This window comes from Grammomys surdaster, unplaced genomic scaffold (genome assembly GCF_004785775.1).
Source record: "Grammomys surdaster isolate TR1022 unplaced genomic scaffold, NIH_TR_1.0 126036, whole genome shotgun sequence".
Lineage (NCBI taxonomy): Eukaryota > Metazoa > Chordata > Mammalia > Rodentia > Muridae > Grammomys > Grammomys surdaster.
In genome coordinates, this window is record NW_021620849.1 from 2,883,961 (window position 1) to 2,895,935 (window position 11,975).

General features: G+C 42.1%; 1 protein-coding gene across 2 annotated transcripts in view; it reads right to left on the reverse strand.

Annotated features, from left to right (window-relative positions):
* Positions 1–10,159, reverse strand: part of Blm (BLM RecQ like helicase) — a 91,771-nt gene extending 81,612 nt beyond the window's left edge. For both annotated transcript variants that reach the window (XM_028754817.1, XM_028754815.1), the window contains exon 1: positions 10,089–10,159. The gene's annotated coding sequence lies outside the window, so the exon portion shown is untranslated. The remainder of the gene's footprint in view (positions 1–10,088) is intronic.
* Between the last annotated feature and the right edge of the window lie 1,816 nt (positions 10,160–11,975).

Below are 11,975 nucleotides of genomic sequence, written 5' to 3' on the forward strand. Positions count from 1 at the left end.
GTCTACAGAGTGAGTTCCAGGATAACACTCTTTATCTACAGCTCCCTTGTCCCCCCCCCCTCCCCCGCCCAGCACCAGGCCCGTCGGCTTACCTGCTGCCATGCTTCCTGACATGACGGTCATGCTCTCTACCACCCCTAGAACCATGAGCCCCCAGATTAAATGCTTCCTTTAATAAGTTGCCTTAGTTGTGGTGTTTTGTCATGGCAATAGAAATGTAACTAAAACACTTTCCTAACTAGTTCATCTAGTTAAAAGATTGGCAATTAAAAACACATCTTTCAGGAGCCCATGAAGATGGCTCAGTGGTTACAGGTACTTGTCACCAAGTCTGATGACCTTAGATTCTCAGAACCCACATGGTAGAAGGAACTACTTCAAGCTGTCCTCTGACCTCCACATCTTTTCAAAGAAACGACTCTTGATTTTGTTTATTTCTTAACTGCTTTATTTTCTATATTTCATTGGTCTCTGATGTGATCTTTATTACTTCCTTCCTTCTACCAGTTATAGATTCAGGTGCTAGAACTACAGGTGTATAGCACCAGACCTGGTTTCATGGTTCTGTTTTTTGTTTGTTCTACATGAACTTTAGAATCATCACTTCTAGCACCAGAAAGAAAACTTTGCAGCTATTTTTACTGAGACTACACTAAATGTGTGTTAGGTTATATAAATCAGACGCTCTCTGGGTGTTAGGTTACTCTATCCTGGGAAAGGTACCTTGAAACTTTAGCTGAGTTTTAAAGATTTTTTCATTGATGTTTTAAAATTCCTAAAATTTTAATCCTTTTGTTTTTACTGTGAGACTATCCCTTCCTAGTCTTATTTGTTAAACACCTGGTTTGTGTGTTAGATGTATACTGCTGTCTTACTAAACTCTCTGTTCTCCGCATGTGCTGTTGTGAAGACAGTCTCACACAGTCCAGACTGGACTCAAAGTTACCATGTGGTTGAGAATGACTGTAGCTGGGTGTTTGCTACTTGGTGGGCTCTTCTTTTTCCCCACTCTTTCAACCCCCTAACACTAGATAAGAGAAAAAAGGATAGAGAAGAAAGGAAAGAGATGCCTGAACAAAGTCAGAGGTCAGAAAGGGGGGTAATGTTATCATTAGACTACTTCCTGCTGATTGGGGGTTAAGTTACTTAGGCAAGTTTGAGCTTCACTATATGTATACCTAATTTCTTCTTCTTTGTAGACAACTACTTAGTAAAATGCACTAACAACCAACAACAGCCAACCAACAACCCATCCCACTTGTCAAGGCCCTAACATTTATATATCCTCTAAAGGTCCCCAGAATTCCAAACATCACACAACCACAGAAATTATCTGCAGCTTGCAAAATCACACCCTGACACAGCATGAGGCAAATCACACTCAGCTGTCGTGGACAATCTGAAGCAGCCCACCTTCCCACATCTGGGATTAAACCAAAAACATATTCTTATATTTCTGTGTTTTTTAAAGAAACCAGTATTACAAAATTGTCACTACAGATGGCCTTGAATCCAAGTTTCAGGCAGTCACCTCTGAGTGCTGAGGTTATAGGCATGTACCATGGGACTGGGCTAAATTATTTTTCATTTTAGTTATTTAGGTTATTCTTTTGTTTTTTAAGATTTATTTATTTATGTATGTATGTAAGCACATTGTTGCTGTCTACAGACACACCAGAAGAGGGCATCAAATCCCATTACAGATGGTTGTGAGCCACTATGTGGTTGCTGGGAGTTGAACTCAGGACCTTTGGAAGAGCAATCAGTGCTCTTAACCACTGAGCCATCTCTCTAGCCCTATTTAGATTATTTTTATGTGTTCTAGATAATTTCCATCATCTGCAGGTAAGGACAGTAGTACTTTTTTACTTTCAAGCTTTGTGCCTTGAATAATTTCTCTTACTAATTTCACTCTTAAGTCTTCAATACAATATTAAATAGCTGGGTTGGTGGGGGACTGAGGCAGGTAGAGCAGGAATTCAAGGCAAGCCTCAGCTATACAAAGAATTTAGGATCAACCTGGGGTATATGAGATCCTGTCTCAAAAGAACTAAAAGTGCTGGGCACTGTGGCTAATGCCTGGGCAGCTGAATGAGGACTGCTGCTGTCAGTTTAAGGCCCACTTTGGCTACAGTGAGTTCTAGGCAGTCTGAATTATCACTTAAAACCCTGTCTTTAAAGAAAAAAGCGGGGGGGGGGGGGGGGAGAAAGAGAGAGAAAAACAAAGAGTGTTCTGAGCATTTATAGAAATAAAGCACTCAGGTTCATACAGACAACCCCAAAGTACAAATCAACTTCTCCTGCTCTACACCTTCATCCTGACAGTGAATACTGCAATCCAGTGCAACCATAAACACACAGGCTAATTCTCATTCATAGATGTAGGTGTGAAGGAAGTTTAGCTACACATGAAACCAGATTCTGTTGTTTTAGGAATACAAGGCTAGTTCACCATTAGAAAATCACCTAAGATAACTCAATACAGCACTAGATTAGAAGAAACAAACCAACAAACACTATGCCAACTTCCTCAAGATCCACAGAATAAACATACAATAACAATGAATGGTGAAACAAAAAACAATGAATGGAAGGAAATCCTTGTCCTGACAGGAATGTACATTAAAACAAACTGGTCTACAACGTGGTTAGAGGTTTGTTCTCAGTGCAGCAGTGCAAGCCCACTCGCAACACTTTCAGAGGACATGCATTACAACTTGAGCCAAAGTGGAGAAGCAGACAAATGAAAGGAACCTGGGCAGAAAGAAGCAAAGCCATCAACATTTGCAAACTGTATGGTTCCATGTGGAGCACCTAAAACAATCTTTAGATTAAACTATGAAAATGTTTAACCCAGAATAATGCCCCATACTCTGCTTACCCACAGAGATCTACACCCTAATCTTTTCAAGCTGTGACTGTCTGGTCATGTGGTAACTGAAGAACTACTGCTGCTGGTGCATTATCCTAAAACAGAATAATCACTGGCTGGTAGCAACATGCCTTTAATCTCAGCACTTGGAGGAGTCGAGGCAGGTGAATCTGAATTTGAGACTAGCCTGCTAGTAAGTTCTAGGACAGCCAGGGTTACACAGTGAAACTCTATCTCAGAAAAACAAAAACAAAACAGAAATAAAAACAAACAACAACAAAACCCAGAATGACTAAAACATTTATGTTAATGAATTTTTGTTCTGTCTGATTTTGGTTAGTAGTTTTATAAACTCATGAGTTTCTTTTTTGTTTTAACTTGTTTCTTTTTCGGAAGTATTTGCTTGTTTTCCGTGTATGAGTGTTTTGTTCACAAGTACATATGTGCACCACATGTATGCAGGGTCCCCAGGGAGACCAGAAGAGGACATCAGATCCCTTGGAACTGGAGTAATAGGTGTTGGAAGCTGCAGGGTCTCACTACATTCCCCTGGCTGGCCTAGAACTCATTATGTCAATCAAGTTGATGGCAAAGTCATTGATACTTTCCTGCCCCTGTTTCCCAAGTACTAGGATGAAAGGTGTGTCCGCCACATCTGGCTCCAAAATAATTTTTTTTCTTTTTTTCTTTTTTTTGTTTTGTTTTTTGTTTTTCAAGACAAGGTTTCTCTGTGTAGCCCTGGCTATCTTGGAACTCACTCTGTAGACCAGGCTGGCCTCGAACTCAGAAATCTGCCTGTCTCTGCCTCCCAAGTGCCCAAAATAATTTCTAAACTAAAGACTTAATTTTTAAATCTTATTTTAAGAAGTATGACAAACATATCTCAGGCATTAAAATGCTTTAAATAGGGTTTTTAGGGTGAAAAATTAAGGTGAGAAGAAACAAACAAACAAACCCAAAACTACAGGAAGACTTTCCTAAACCGTGCAAGCAGGGTCGATGTAACCACAAGTGTCTTTTTAAGTGGGAGAGAAAAATCTGGTGGCAGACCAGATAGCTGACAACTAGAGAAGGATTCCACCCAAGATTGTTGGCTTTGATAGTGAAAGAAATCTCAAGCCAAGGATCTGGTCATCTGCAAGCAGCTGACAAGGGCAATGAGCATTTTTCCCAGAGCCTATAGGAACAAATACAGCTCTGAAAACCCTTAGACCCTATTCTAGGTAAGCCCATTCAGATTTCTAAAGTACTCAACTGTACGATAAAGCTGTCATTTAAGCAATAAAGTTGTAGTAATTTGGTGCAGCAGCTTTATGAAAGACTGCTAGAGAAAACACAGCACAAAACATTCTTTTTATGTGTCACTGATGGACAACTAGAAAATAAAGAACAAAACACCTATTTACAGTGGCATCAACATTTAAGTACCCTTCAAAAATATCTGAGAAACTATAGCCATATATATTTAAGAAACTATTAAGTTATTTTTGAAAAATTAAAGAATAGACAAATGAGCCAATTCATGATAAAAAAGCAATTATTTTCAAGATGCCAAGATCCCAAACTGATCTATGACAAAAGATTCCAATCAAAATTCTCAGTTTTCTTTTTCTGGAGGACTTACTAGTGCATCTGTGTGTACACTGGGCTGCATCAATCCGGCATGTGTGAAGAGGGTAGAGGACAACCTTCTGCTATTGGCACCTCACCTTTCCACCTTGTTCAAGACAGGTTTTCTGCACCACTGTGTGAGGTTAGCTGGCTTACAAGCTTCTAGAGACAATCCTGTCTTCACCTCCCACTTCCCAGGACTTCACTGGGAATCGGGACACTTACACAACTGCATCTGCTTTCGTGGGTCTGAGAACCCAAACTCAGACTGCAAGGCTTGTGGAATGACAAGCAATTGTAACAACCTCCTGGTGTAAAATTATGATAGATATAAAATGGCAAAAATAGCCAACATACTCCTGAAAAACAATACTGAGATTGCTCATCCAAATGAAAGAAAAATCCAAAAATCCAAATGAAGGAATGACCTAAGTATGAAAGACATATAATAAAGACTCTAGGATATAATTACAAAATAACTTTAAAACCTTCAAGAGATTTATTAAATAAAATGACAATGGCACCTTGAAAGCTGGGCATCATGGCACATTCCTGTAATTCCAGCACTTAGACTGCTGGTACATAATGAGTGACAAGCCAACCCGGGCTGTATCAAAAAAACAGAGATGGGTGGAATTCTCTTTCTCTCTCTCTCTCTCTCTCTCTCTCTCTTTGGCTTTGACCATTGCACCCTCACAGTGCAATGCAAACAATAACAAAAGAGCTGGGCATGGTGGTACATGCCTATATTTCCTGTACTTGCAATAGTCAAGGCTATCTTTGCCTATATGAGACCCTGCCTCCAAAAAAATTAAAAATATACATATGTATATGTTATATATATATACACATATGTGTACACAGATTTAGCAAGGATGCAGAGCAGCATGAGATCAGTACAGTGGTAGAAGAGTAATCACTTAAAATTAGCATTTTACAGTAAAATAAAATATGCATCCTCTTTAAGCACTTGTACATTAATACACTCTTGCTACTAGGGGGGGACAAGTGAAGAGTGACTTAGTCACCAATGACAATGACATACTCAATCACACTGACTGAGTCAATGACACACTCAATGACGCCTACACAAACTCTGGAAAGGACAGGCTTTGAGGGACCTCTGTGCCGGGCATGGAGGCTCCACTTCTTCCCCCATCCCTTGCATTATGTTCTTTCCTCCACTTTCCTGAAATGTACCTTTTAAAAAGCAAACTATAACCTAGAAAGCAGAGGTCTGTTTTTCCTTGAGGTCTATGAGTTGCCTTAGCAAACTATTGAACCCTTGAAAAACAAAAACAAGCAAAAAAACAAAACCAACCCTATCATGCAAATCTGATTTGCAGCCAGGTTAGATAGAAGTTGTAATATTAGGGTTCCCCATTTGTGGTTAGAGTCTGAAGCAGACGAAAGGAAGATGTGGGGTCAGGCGTGGTGGTGCATGCTTGTAACCCCAGTGCTCAAGAAGCTGAGGCAGTAGGAGTGCAGCCTAACCCAACAGTAAGACAGAAATCAAGTATGATAGATATGGGTATGGAGGGACAAGAAATGAGAGCTCCTGTACAGTGGTATATACACACAATAGCATATTAGCCTTTAAAGAGACAGCAATGCTACAGCAAGCAACACAGACGAACCTTGGAGAAGACATTCTGCTAAGCAAAATAGCCAGTTACTGAAGGACAAGTACTACATAAGTCCAGTTACAGTGCAGTCCAGTTGCCCTATGTAAGGAAATGAGCAACTCCTATTTGGTCAGCTTTGTGAATGGAGAATGAGGGTGTCTGGAGACCTGCAGTGCAGCACTCCCCCTATTCTGTATTATTCACTAGAGAAACTGTAGAGAGCATGCAGAGGTCAACATCAGCCTGGGCTATGCAGTGAGACCCTGTCTCAAAACAAATATACAACCAGTCCATTCAGAGAGTAGATGCCAGGTGTGCCTCTCACAGTAAAATAAAAACTGGTATAATCACATAACACAATATTTTAATTTATTAATAAAATTTATTTTTTAAGGTATGAAAATTAAGGCTAAAGAGATAACATGGTGGCTAAAGCACTTTCTATTCTTCAGAGGACACAGGTTTGATCCCCAGCACCAACATTACAGCTCACTACCATTTGTAACTCTAGTTCCAGTGAATTTGATGCCCTATTCTGACCTCCAAGGACACCAGGCACACTCGAGGTACCCAGACATGCATGCCGGCAAACTACCCATAAATGTAAAATACATTTTTTAGAAAATTACATAAAGGGGGCTAGAGAGATGATCCAGAGGTAAAGAGAATGTGTTGCCATTGCAGAGGACCTATGTTTGAGTCCCAGCCCCAAAAAGGTGGTTCACAACCATCCAGAGCTCCAGTTCCAGGTGATTCAATACCCTTTTCTGACTTCTGTGGGCACCAAACATGTATGTGGTGCACATATACACATACAGGTAAAACATACATGAAATACAGTGAATAAATGTAATATACTATGAGATGCAGTTAAAATTTATCATTCATATAGCTATTTGTGAATAATGTAAGTTTAAGGCATATATTGAGAGAGAGAGAGAGAGAGAGAGAGAGAGAGAGAGAAAACATGCAAGTACATGAGTTACTGTGGAGGCCAGAAGTCAACATTAGGTATCCTCTAATGTTCTAATTAGGAGTTCACCAATTTGGCTAGACTGGCTGGCCAGCAAGTTCCTAGCTGATCTCTGATGAGATTACAGGTTTGTGTCACTGAACTGGCTTTTCTTTGTGGGTTCTGAAACTTTGCTCTTCATGCCTGTGAAGTAAAGTACTTTACAACTGAACCATCCCTCTAGACCAGATGTATCTTAGAAACATTATCAACTACTAGATTGTAATTCCGTAGTGGTAAAACACTTGCCTGGCATGCACAAGGCTATAGGTCCAAATCCCAGCACCACAAAAGCAAAAAAGAATAAAAGGGAAAAAAATCAACAAAACATATAAAGAGCTGGTGTGGTGACATAAAACTATAATCCCAGCACTCGGGAGGCTGAAACAAGGATAGCCAGGTCACAGCCAGCCTGAGCTATATAATAAAATCTTGTCTGAAAAACTAACAGCTGATGGTATAGTTCACAGTTAAGAGTGCTTGTATGCGCCGGGCGGTGGTAGCGCACGCCTTTAATCCCAGCACTTGGGAGGCAGAGGCAGGCGGATTTCTGAGTTCGAGGCCAGCCTGGTCTACAGAGTGAGTTCCAGGACAGCTAGGGCTACACAGAGAAACCCTCTCTCGAAAAACCACAAAAAAAAAAAAAAGAAAAAAGAAAAAAAAAGAAAAGAAAAAAAAAGTGCTTGTATGCTACATAGAATACTAAACTAAAAAATATGGACCACTCAAGTGTGAGTACATTGTAAACAATTACCTAAGAAAATCTATATAGCTTATTCTATAACTAAAATGTGGTAAGAACTTGTGAAAAACAAAAATAGGACCATTCGGTTGGCTTCGGCAGTAAGAGTGCTCGCCAAGCATGATAACCTGAGTTGAATCCCGAGGCCCCACATGGTGGGAGAGAACTTCAAGTTGTTCTCTGACCCCAACAAGCTCATACACAAATAAAAAATACTGTTAAAGTTTTGTATTAAGAAGTCAGGCAGCAGTGGTGCACACCTTTAATCTCAGCACTCAGGAAGCAGAGGCAGGCAGATCTCTTGAGTTCAAGGCCAGCCTGGTCTACAGAGTAAATTCCAGGACAGCCAGGGCTACTATAAATATAATGAGCACTTTAATATTGGTTTTGGGTTTTGAAGACAGGGTCTCACAGTCTAGACTGGCCTCAAATTCACTGTGTACCTAAGGAAGACTTTCAACCCCTGATCCTCTGCCTCCACCTTCCATGTGCGTGGATTATAGGCTTGTAGTGGCAGGTAGCTTGTTTCTGTTTTTGAGATAGTCTTTATAAGGCTGCTCTTAACTTTCCACTCTCCTGTCTTATTCAAAGTGTTGTGGTAATAGGTGTGAACCACCATTCCTAGCGGCAACTGATCTTATTCTACAGGTAGGCAAGATACTCAGAAGCTTTTAGGCACTACATTGTATAGATAATTTTTCAATTACTTTGGACATGGTAAGACAGAAAAAGCCCAGGAAGATGGCTCAGTCAGTAGAGTGCTTGTAGTACGAACATGAGGACCAGATTTCAGATCTCCAGAACCACTTAGAAAGTCAGGTAATGTGCATCTATGATGCCAGTCCTGGGAGGCTTGCTGGTTTAATCAGTAAGTTCCAGGTTCAGTGACACTGCCCCAAATACTAAGATGGAAGACAACTGCAGAAGGTAACTCTGGTCTTCTTTTACACACACACACACACACACTTGCACAAACATGAACAAGGACACACTCATATCTCCATTCCCCACAAAAGACAAAGGTAAAAATATAGAAAATAGAGTGTGTGTCTGCCAACCAAGTTTAAGATGTTACATTCTGTCTGGCAGTGGCAGTCTATGCCTTTAATCCTCAGAGGCAGTCGAATCTGAGTTCGATGCCAGCCTGGTCTACAGTGCAAGTTCCAGACAGCCAGGGCTACAGAGAGAAATCTGTGCTATTCTCTTTTAAAGGTACACACTTCAGAATATATACATTTTAAATAAAAGGGTTAGTGACATAACTCCAGCACTTGAGAGGTTGAGGCTGAAAAGATATAGAGTCCCAAGTCACCCTCATTCTACAAGTTTGAGCCCAGCCTGGACTACAAGTGCCAAAAAAATAAACTGGTACTAATAATTCTCTATCTTGAGAACCTAAAAATCCTATTTAATTCAAGCAAATTTAAAGTGACCTTCAGAATGGCAGCCAGTCTAACAGAATGCTGATTCAAGCTGACGTGGTGTCAACTTAGCACTGGATGGCTGAGGCAAAAAGATCCTTTCAAGCTCCACCACATTCAGTCAAATGATTACTCGCCAGGCGTCTGCCTCTCTCCTGCTCCATCTTGTCATCTCTGTATCAGTCTTTCCCATCCCTGCCCCTTGCTGAGGTAGGAGCGCTGTGTATTTAAAGGAGACATCGGGAGAAGGCAGGTGTAAGACCGGTTCATCTCAGTCACACAGTAACCTATGACAGATAGAGGAACTGGGAGAAAGCCTGGGGCAGTGAGATACGCTTCCGAGCTGGGCGGGTCTTATTCAAATCTTATCTGGCATCCAAGCCCGCGTGCCCTTTCGGCAAAAGAGGTCGGAGCTCCGGCTTCTCCGGCTAAAAACAGGGCACTTTCACCTCTTCTACTGTCTCGAAAGCATGCACTGCTTTGAGAGGTCGTTGCAGCGTTACACAAACTACGGGAAGCGGATGAGATCATTTCTCGCGTATAACAGACAATAATCAAGGTCCTAGACCTTAAGGAATGTGTGCACAGTGAGTCTCAAGCCTCGGCCACTTGACATGGCCTATAATTTCTGGGGCTCCAGGTCTCTACTCAGGTCTGGGCTTCTCGCCACCAGCGAGGCTTGGAGGAACTGGGGCGGATTTCTAGGGAGGTGGCCGAGGCCTCGGGCTCTGGGCCAGGTCCAGCCGGGCCGGGGGAAGTGGGTTACTCGGCGGAACTACCACAGCCCCGCGCACGCGGAACTCACCTCACTCAGGCTCACGCCACGCCGGGCTGAACCACCATCCAAACTCCGCGCGCGCCGACACGGCCCTCCTGCGCCCCGCGCCGCACACTTCGCGCCTGCAAGAAGGATAATTTTGATTGGATGAGCCCTGATGAATCTAACCAATACGGTGGCCTCGGGCTCCTGGCCCCGCCCCCTAGACCTGCTGGGGCGGGATCACCCGAGCACGTATTACCAAAGCCCAATCAGAGTGCTGCTGACGGGTCAGATGACTATGGCAAACTTCCTGGCTTCCGGCGTAGTAAGGCTTTGTTTTGTTTTGTTTTTCTAGTGTAGGGAAAGGCACCTGAAGCCCAATCTGTTGCAAGATAAAATTTTGTGGTGTTCAAAGACAGCTAAGACTTGGCAGTTCCGTTAAACCAGGCGAAGCGTCTGTGGACACCTTCTTTTGGATCTGACTCTCTAGTCTTTGTTTTTTTGGTTTTTTTTTTTTTTTTTTTTTGGTTTTTCGAGACAGGGTTTCTCTGTGTAGCCCTGGCTGTCCTGGAACTCACTGTGTAGACCAGGCTGGCCTCGAACTCAGAAATCTGCCTGCCTCTGCCTCCCAAGTGCTGGGATTAAAGGCGTGCGCCACCACCGCCCGGCCTGACTCTATTCTTGTGAAGCGGTCTTCCACTGCTGACTGTCATTAATTGGTTCGCAAACTCAGATGCTTCAGCAGTCATGCACGATGCCTGAGTGAGTGTGAAGCTTCAGTTCTAGTGGATAGTTGCCACCATGAATACGGCCCTGTGATGCCTTATCTTCTATTTTTGTAATTTTTAGGGTGTTTTTTTTTTTTTTGAGACGAGACCTTGCATAGCCCAAGTTGGCCTCAAACCTCCTCCTAATTATGTAGGAGAAGCTGACCTTGAACTCCCGATCCACTTACCTCCACTTCTCAAATACTAGGATTACATATTTCACCGTGGTGGGCTCTTGTTAATTCTTTCTCTTCCCACCCTGTCTTCTGTCCTTACTCTCTCTTTTAAGAAGGATTAAATTCAAACTGTTACAGCAATATGGAAAACAGTACAAAGGATACCAAAGATACTAAAAGTCACCGAATGACCCGGACATTCTCCTCTGACATATACCCAAAGAAAATTAATAAATAACTTAATAAAGCTATCTGCTTTCCCTTGTTCATTGCTACATGATCCAAAATAGCCAAGACATGAAAATAAGCTCTCAGGGGAAAGAGTGAAAGTGCACAATAGAATCAGCTCTGTAAAAGAACCAGAGCTTACCGTTTAGGGACATTACGCTAAGTGAAACAAGCCAGACACAGTAAATTACTATTACATGATCTTATACGTGGGGTCTTTATAAAATTTAAATATTCATATCTAGAGAAAACTGGCGGAGAGATGTGGGTTAAAGGACACAAAGTTGAAAATATCCAGAGATCCAAGATACAATATGCAAGCCCTATATATTGCATTTGTGCTAAACTGTTACAATTTACAGAAACCAAGGAAGAATGGCTGCAGATGACTAAGTTCATTTGTTTCATTATTGTAACCTTCTTACTACCTATATGTATCTGCATCTGCAGGCACCCTGCTGACAAATTGATACAATTTTTTAAAAGCAATGTCTCTTTATATAGCCCTGGCTAGCTTGTTACTTAATTGTGTAGATCAAGCTGGCCTCAAACTCGGAGACATCTGCCATCTGCCTGCCTCTGCCTCCTGAGTGCTGGGAAGTCCAGGCATGCCTTGAAATTTCTTCCTTCCTTCCTGCCTTGAAATTTCTTCCTTTCTTCCTTCCTTTCTCTTTTCTCTCCCTCCCTCCCTCCCTCCCTCCCTCCCCCCCCCCCCCCCGCCCCCCCCCCCCCCCCAGCCACAAGCGGCAGGGACAGGAGGG